The 7,918-nt window shown below is 50.8% G+C and overlaps 1 long non-coding RNA gene across 1 annotated transcript; it reads right to left on the bottom strand.

Annotated features, from left to right (window-relative positions):
* Positions 1 to 282: 282 nt before the first annotated feature.
* LOC134808082 (uncharacterized) lies at positions 283 to 2,424 on the bottom strand. The gene is made up of 3 exons (XR_010150279.1): positions 1,951 to 2,424; positions 899 to 1,104; positions 283 to 688 (listed from the first exon to the last, which is right to left on the bottom strand). It is a non-coding gene; the product is annotated as an uncharacterized LOC134808082 (long non-coding RNA).
* Between the last annotated feature and the right edge of the window lie 5,494 nt (positions 2,425 to 7,918).

The raw sequence follows: 7,918 nt of genomic DNA on the forward strand, positions 1-7,918 counted from the left end.
AAGCCAAAGCTGGGACTCCTGCCACAAATCTCTCTCCACTTATCCTAGCTGCTCCCGGCAGGGCTGACCCCATCACAAAACCCAAACTGCTTCCTGCTCAGGTGTGAGCTGCCCCAAGGGCTGCACCCACAGCCCAGGCAACCCCAAGGTCTAACAAGCCCCATTCTGAGGCTAAGGGAGGGTGGGCTGGAGGAGTGGTGGCAGTGGAGAGGGGCTCAGAGGGGCTTGGGCACTGGGACCACGGTCCCATTATCACCTTCATGGGCTCCAGGCACTTTAAGTAGCAAATATCACATTTTATGACTGTATTGGTGTAAATACAAATATAACTAAGCTGGATTCAGTTACGCATATTCATTACCATATTCTTTTTTCCTTTGATTTTAAAATATATTAAAATTAAAACACTTAGGCCGGACACGGTGGCTCACACCCGTAATCCCAGCACTTTGGGAGGCCAAGGCAGGCCGATCACGAGGTCAGGAGTTTGAGATCAGCCTGGCCAACATGGTGAAACCTGGTCTTTACTAAAAATACAAAAATTAGCCAGGCATGGTGGAGAGGGCCTGTAGAGCCAGCTACTCGGGAGGTTGAGGCAGGAGAATTGCTTGAACCCGGGAGGCGGAGGTTTCAGTGAGCCGAGATCATACCACTGCACTCCAGCCTGAGAGACAGAGTGACACTCCTTCTAGGGAAAAAACATAAACAAATAAAACACTTTTGGGGCCCCTAGAGGGGTCACAGTCCTAGGCCTATGTGCCCAGCTGGCCAGGCCCTACGTTGTGAAGGACAGGAACAGAGGCAGGGGTGATGAGCGCGGCCGGGGCCCTGGAGACCAGGCTGGGTGGGAGCCCCGCGGCACCTCCCGTCAGCTGTGCGGGGTGGGCACTTCACTTACCTCTCAGAGCCTCCCATTTTGTGAAAGCCGCGTCAGTGTGCCTACAGGACAGATAAGTGGTGGAAGGGATGGGCAGGGGCTGAGCACAGGGTCCTCAATGCCTTCCAGGATCCATGTTCTGTCCCCAGGAGAGGAGGAAAGAGGCCGGAGCCGAGAACATCCTTTCCTGGCACAATGCTGCGAGCTTGGGTGAGGCCGGTGAGCTCCTGGCAGGGGGAATGGCACACACCACGGCCCGTCAGGCTCCCTCCTCCTGCCTCCCTGAGCCTGCCTGGGCCCCGCCCTCCCCCCCCCCCCCCCCCCGACAGATGTCTGGGCAGCTGTTTGCAACTTTTGGCCACCCCCCAGGAACTCCCAAGGGGCTCCTTGGAGCCAGCCCAACTCTTAGCCAGATTTCAGCCGGCTGTAGCTTCATTCATCATGCCACTCCATGACGCAGGCTCGGGGCTGTCCAGGCCAGAGGCCCCCGGTGCAGGCTGCTGTGGGAGACTGAGGGGAGGGGAGGGCTTGAGCGTTGCCTTCAGAGGCCCAGGCTCAGGAAACCGCTGACCTAACTCCAGTGAGCTGCCCATAGCTGCCTGTGTCTATCCTGCAGTCAGGAGTCCTCCACCCGCTTGACAGAAGCCCGGAGCCTGAAGCCCGGGCAGAGCCGTGCAGACAGCCCTGCCAAGAAGGCAGGTGGGGCAGAGACTGGGGAAGGACGTGTTGGCGGTCCTGCCAGATGCTGCGGTGAGGCCTGAGTGAGGAGGCACCTCCAGGAAGCCACCGGAGCGCGTCCCTGCAGGCGCAGGCTCTGGCCCAGAGTGGGACACGGTGGGCACCTCCCCTGCCCCAGAACTGCCTCTGAGTCAGCCCACTTGGCAATACCCAGGGAGGCCTCTGTAGCAGGCATGGAGATGGGCCCTGGGTGCATACGGCAGGGTCATTGCTCATAAGAAGTTTACATGCAGGAAAAAGTAGAGGACAGAACGAATCAGTTGGTTAGAAAGCAGCGATCAAATAGAGGGTCCAGACAGCCAGTGAACTGACAGTAAGAAGAATCACTGCTCCACCTTCATCATGCGCCGTGTGCCAGACAGTGTGACCAGTGGAAGGTATCCAAGTTCCCCGCGGCGAATCCGTACAGGTCTGCCGCAACCTCAATTCTTGCCTCCTCAGAAGAAAGAAGTCAACTGAGGGGCACAAGACAGAAAAAGAGACTGAGGCAAGTTTCAAAGCAGGAGTGGAAGTTTACTTTAAAATACTTTAGAGGCCAGGTGCAGTGGCTCACGCCTGTAATCCCAGCACTTTGGGAGGCCGAGTCAGGTGGATCGCCTAAGGTCAGGAGTGTGAAACCGGCCTGGCCAACATGGTGAAATCCCGTCTCTACTGAAAAAATACAAAAACTAGCTACGTGTGGTGGCGAGTGCCTGTAATCCCAGTTAATCGGGAAGCTGAGGCAGGAGAATCATTTGCACGTGGGAGGTGGAGTTGCAGTGAGCCGAGATTGCACCATTACAATCCAGCCTGGGCAACAAGAGAGTAACTCCGTCACACACACACACACACACACACACACACACACAAAAAAAAGGCTTTAGAACAGGAGAGAAAAGAAAGTGCGCTTGGAAGAGACTCAAGCAGGCACCGAGGTCAAGTGCAACTTTTAACCTTGACTCTAGAACTTTATAGACTGGCCCCTTTCCCATGATTCTTCCCTTAGGGTGGGCTGCCTGCCTGCACAGTGCCCTCCTTTCCCTTGGGAGGTGTACGCATGCCTATCTGAGGCTTTCTTCCCTCTTCCGGTGGCGTGCCCCCGGAAGCTCATACTCTGCCATTTTGTCTCTTAATGCGCATGCCTGGGAAGTTGCCTCCAGAGCCTCTACATTTAATTAATGCTTTAGTGCAACAGGTGTGGACCATCAGGAAATGGCCTCTCCCTGGCACCGGCTGCCAATTTGTCAGTTTTAGAGAGGCAATGTGATCATCGTGGAACGATTACCCGACATTCCTGGGGGGTGGGGAGAGCCCTCTCCTGCCCCGCTCATGCCTGTCTAACTACCTGTAACAGCAGTGCATCGCGCACGCCTCGCTTTTGCCCTCATTATATCCTGATCGTAGCCCTCTGAGGAGGAAGCTGGGTGGGGAGAGGCAGAGAGAAGGGGGAAGGACCAGGAGAGCGCAGTGGCCACACGTGAGCAGTGCTGCCAAGAGACCAAGAGGGCCAACTGCAGTGTCTGCAAGGGCACTGGTGTCCCCGTTAATCCTCCATGACCAGCCTCAAAGTCGGGGTAGGCAAGTCCAGGTGGAGGAATCTCACTAACAATGGCATGGGGTCTACAAAGTTCTCAAGGGTGAATAGGGCCAGAGCACTTCCCATTCAAAAATGCTGCACCAGGCCAGGCACAGTGGCTCACGCCTGGAATCTCAGTACTTTGGGAGGCTGAGGCAGGCAGATCTCTCTAGCCCAGGAGTTCAACACCAGCCTGGGCAACATGACAAGACCCTGTCTCTACAAAAATATATATATACAAAAATCAGCTGGGTGTGGTGGCACATGCCTGTAGTCCCAGCTACTCGGGAGGTTGAGGTGGGAGGATCGCTTGAGCCTGGGAGGTCGAGGCTGCAGTGAGCTGCAAGTGTGCCACTGTACTCCAGCCTGGGTGACAGAGTGAGACCCTGTCTCAAAACAAAACAAAACAAAGCAACAAACAAAAAAGCTGCACCATAGCTAGAGGACGGGAGGATGAGCAAAAGACAAGTAAACACCACATCAGAAGAGGAACCTCCCAGTGACCCCTGGGAAACAGAGTAAAGGAGAAATCAGATACATAGTAGTTCATATTTAAAACCAGGAAAGATAACATGGCTCCTTAGGGGAGGAGGCTTAAAGTAGATATGAAAGAGATTGGAGCAGAGATACAAGATTACATCCCAAAGAGGGGGAAGGTGAGCGAGAAGAGCTCAGGAAAGGAAAAGAAGAGAGGGGCTGGGGGAATGGCTCATGCCTGCAATCCCAGTACTTGGGAGGCAGAGGCAGGAGGACTGCTTGAGGCCAGGAGTTGAAAACCAGCCTGGACAACATAGACCCCGTCTCTTTGAAAAAAAAAAAAAAAAAAAAGGCTGCTGATCATAGGGTGCACACCTGTGGTGGCAGCTACTCAAGAGGCTGAGGTGGGAGGATGGCTTGAGCCTGAGAGCTCGAGGCTGCAGTGAGCTATAATTGTGTCACTGCACTCCAGCCTGGGGTAGAGTGATACCCTTTCTCTCTTTTTTTTTTTAAATTTAACCAAAGAAGTGAATCAAAATGAAGAACTCTAGAATAGAGAAGCTTGACAAAATACTATAGTCTGGTGGTGACTCACACATGTAATCCCACCACTTTGGGAGGCTGAGACAGGTGGATCACTTGAGCCTAGGAGTTTGAGACCAGCCTGGACAACACGGCAAAACCACGTCTCTACCAAAAATGCAAAAATCAGCTGGGCATGATGGTGTGCCTGTAGTCCCAGCTGCTAGGGAGGCTGAGGTGAGAGGATCCATTAAGCCCAGGGAGGTCAAGGCTGTAGTGAGCCACTGCACTCCAGCCTGGTGACAGAGACTCTGTCTCAAAACAAAGCAAAACAAAAGCCAACCAAATAAAAAAAGCAAAAAAACTCCTGTGATTAATTTCACCTTGTCCAAAAAGAGGTCTGGCTTTTGCTTTCAGCTTGTGGGAGGGAATCCCTAAGCTCTAAGACTATCAGGGTTGATAGGAGTGTCTTTGTTTGCTGTGGGTCACATTGAATAGCTAACAATGTGATTTCGGGTAGGGACTGGTCAAACCGGAAAGTCCAACAATGTAAGGTGGTGGCTTTGAGTCACACCCAGAGGGGCTGCAGGCTAGAGATGGAGACCAGCCTGTGCACCATCTGCCATGCTTACTCAATGAGGCCCAAGAAAAACTCTGGACACTGAGGCTCATGTGAGCCTCCCTGGTTGCCAGCACTCCTATGTTCTGCTACACATGGATGCTGGGAACAGGAGGCTGACCCAACAGGGAGGACCACAGCAGCTGTGCATGGGGTAGTCCCCAGACACCCCCTGTGGGCATCCTCCCTTGGCTGATGCTCATCTGCACCCAGAAGTATAAGATGAGTCTTGCTGGGTGTGGTGGCTCACACCTGTAATCTCACTTTGGGAAGCTGAGGTGGGTGGATCGTGAGGTCAGGAGTTCGAGACCAGCCTGGCCAATATGGTGAAACCCTGTCTCTACTAAAAATACAAAAATTAGCTGGGTGTGGTGGCATGCACCTGTAGTCCCAGCTACTTGGGAGGCTGAGGCAGAAGAATCACTTGAACCCAGGAGGCAGAGAGGTTACAGTGAGCCGAGATCACACCACTGCACTCTAGCCTGGGTGACAGAGCGAGACTCCATCTCAAAAAAAAAAAAAAAGGATGAGTCTAACAGCTTCCAGTTAGCTCTGTGAGTCTTTCTAGCAAGTTATCAAAACTGAGAGTGGTTGGGGGAACTAGTCTTTCCAACTTTGCAATTGGTATCAGAAGAGATGGTCTTGGGAACCCCTAAACTTGTAATTGGTGTTGGAAGTGAGCACGGTCTTCTGTGTGGGCTGTGTTCCCTCCAACTTCACAGTTGGTTAAACTCTTCACATGTGGCAAACATCTGAACATTTAAATATAAAATTAGGACTTCCACTTCTAGGCTAGATGTTCTGGGGAAAAAATAAACTCCACTACAAATACCTAGACCTGTTGATTGAAACTAAACAAACATCTTTTAAATGACTACCTGAATGTATAAGAAAGTAAGGAAACTCACAAAGGCCAAAACCGAAGAAGAGGCTGAAACCAGAATGAGAAATGACCCCTGATGCTGTGGGCTGCCCTAGAAGCACCTGGAAATATCTGAAACCTATAGTCACTGGTTTTAACAGCCATACAAAAGAGAGAAGGCAGGGCCCTGCTCCCATGCAGGCAAGATGGAGTGTCAGGACTGAGACTCTTGGAAAAGCTAGAATCCTTGAAGAGCTAACTCTTGGTAAAAAGGTGACATAGAAAAAGAAGCTAACAAGAAAGTGTGTCTATCCTGGCTTCAGCTTTGGGTTAAAAAAAGAGAAAGAGAGAAGGAGGAGGAGGAGGAGAAGGGGGAAGAGAAGGAAGAGGAAAAAGAAGAGAGATATTTCACTCTTCCTTCCCCCTGAAAATGTAAAGGCCATCCTCACATGGATTTCGGGTCTGGATTTACACTCCCTGAAGAATATCCAAGCTGAGAAATATTTTAATGTGTTTCCAAGATGGAAACAAGCACTCCAGGCCTCCTGACAGATCTCTCCAGAGGACTAACCCTCAGCCTAGGCCTGTCAGGATTCCCACAGACTGAGATCTGCAAAACATGAGTTCACCATAAAAATTGAGCCTGCACAAGAGAAACAATCCATCATGAGCAAGTGTCAGCAGGAGCAGCAGATGTCAGAATTAGACCACCAAAGATGTCACATTATGGGATTATCAGGAACAGGATTCAAAGTCGTGTTTTCAATGTTTATGGGAGTAAAAGGGGAAATTAAACACACATGCAGGGAACATAAAAGTATCCAAGATGACCTAACAGATTTGACACCAAATACATCTCAAAATGAAATATATAATTATTAAACTTTTTTAAAGTAAAAAATGGCATAAACATCAGATTAGGCACATTTGCAAAGGAATTCATAAATTGAAAAAAAAAAGTTGAGAGAATCATCCATAAATGTAGCTCAGAAAGATAAAGAGATGGGAAATGAGTCAGAATTCCTCTCCTGCCCTTCTGGAGAAGAGCCGTGAGCTGGATCATGTCCCGCAGGCAGATATGGACGGAAGAACAGACACTGAGCTGGAGGAGGCAAGAGTGCTCCCTCTGCCCAAATGATGCCTCCCTCTGCCCAGCCCTTATCCTTGAGAGGGAATAGGGGATAATGGGGTTGGGGTGGGGGCACAAGGCTGTTCTCTGGGATTTCAATATCATGCTTCCCCTTAAAATTCTCAGAATGGGCCAGGCACAGTGGCTCACACCTGTAATCTCAGCACTTTCAGAGGCCAAGTTGGGCGGATCACGAGGTCAGGAGTTTGAGACAAGCCTGACCAACATGGTGAAACCCCGTCTCTACTAAAAATACAAAAATAAGCCGGGGGTGGTGGCGCGTGCCTATAATCTCAGCTACTCAGGAGGCTGAGACAGGAGAATCGCTTAAACCCGGGAGGTAGAGGTTGCAGTGAGCCGAGATCGCACCACTGCACTCCAGCCTGGGCGACAGAGCAAGACTCCGTCTAAAAAAAAAAAAAATTCTCAGAACGTCCGTCAGCCAGGAATTTTCCTCACCCTAAGCCTTTTGGGAAGAGATTCTGTTTCCAGTTCGTTCCCTATGGGCAAAGCTTTTCCCCCTCTTGGATTCATCTGTGCAATAGCTGGGTCTCTAAGGTCACTGCCAACTCTAATATTCTATTCCATTATGACATCCTGCGGTGACAGGTACGATATGTGCCCCACTGACTCACCTCTATACTCAGGGCAAGTCAGAGATCCCGGGATGCTTAGGAAGAGCCCTGCCTGTCCACAACACAGTTTCAGTGCACAGCCTGAAACTCCACAATTACAGAGTCATTTATCTGGAGGTAAACATCATCCTAATTAGATTCCAAATTTTTTTTTTCTCAGAGGGGCTGGGTAAAGGATAAAATTAAAGTCATCATCAGTCACAACACCTCCATGTGAGTTATTTTAACAGTCTTTTCAACAAAGTCACAGCATGCGAGATGGATTTGACAGGAGGAGCAGAGGGGAAATGTGGTAGGTCAGTCACACCCCCAGGGACTGGGCCCTAGTCCTGAGTGTAGGAGAGGCGGAGCTGGAAGGTGAACCTTCCACAGCCTTGACCGTCCGTCCTGCCTCCAGCCTCTCCACAAATCAACACCTGCTGGCCAGCAGGCGGCAGTGCACGGACGAAAATGCGCATCTCTGCTGGATTTCCCGGGAGCTCTTGGAGTTCAAATGGCTTCTTT

The sequence above is a fragment of the Pan troglodytes genome, chromosome 13, assembly GCF_028858775.2.
Source record: "Pan troglodytes isolate AG18354 chromosome 13, NHGRI_mPanTro3-v2.0_pri, whole genome shotgun sequence".
Taxonomy (NCBI): domain Eukaryota; kingdom Metazoa; phylum Chordata; class Mammalia; order Primates; family Hominidae; genus Pan; species Pan troglodytes.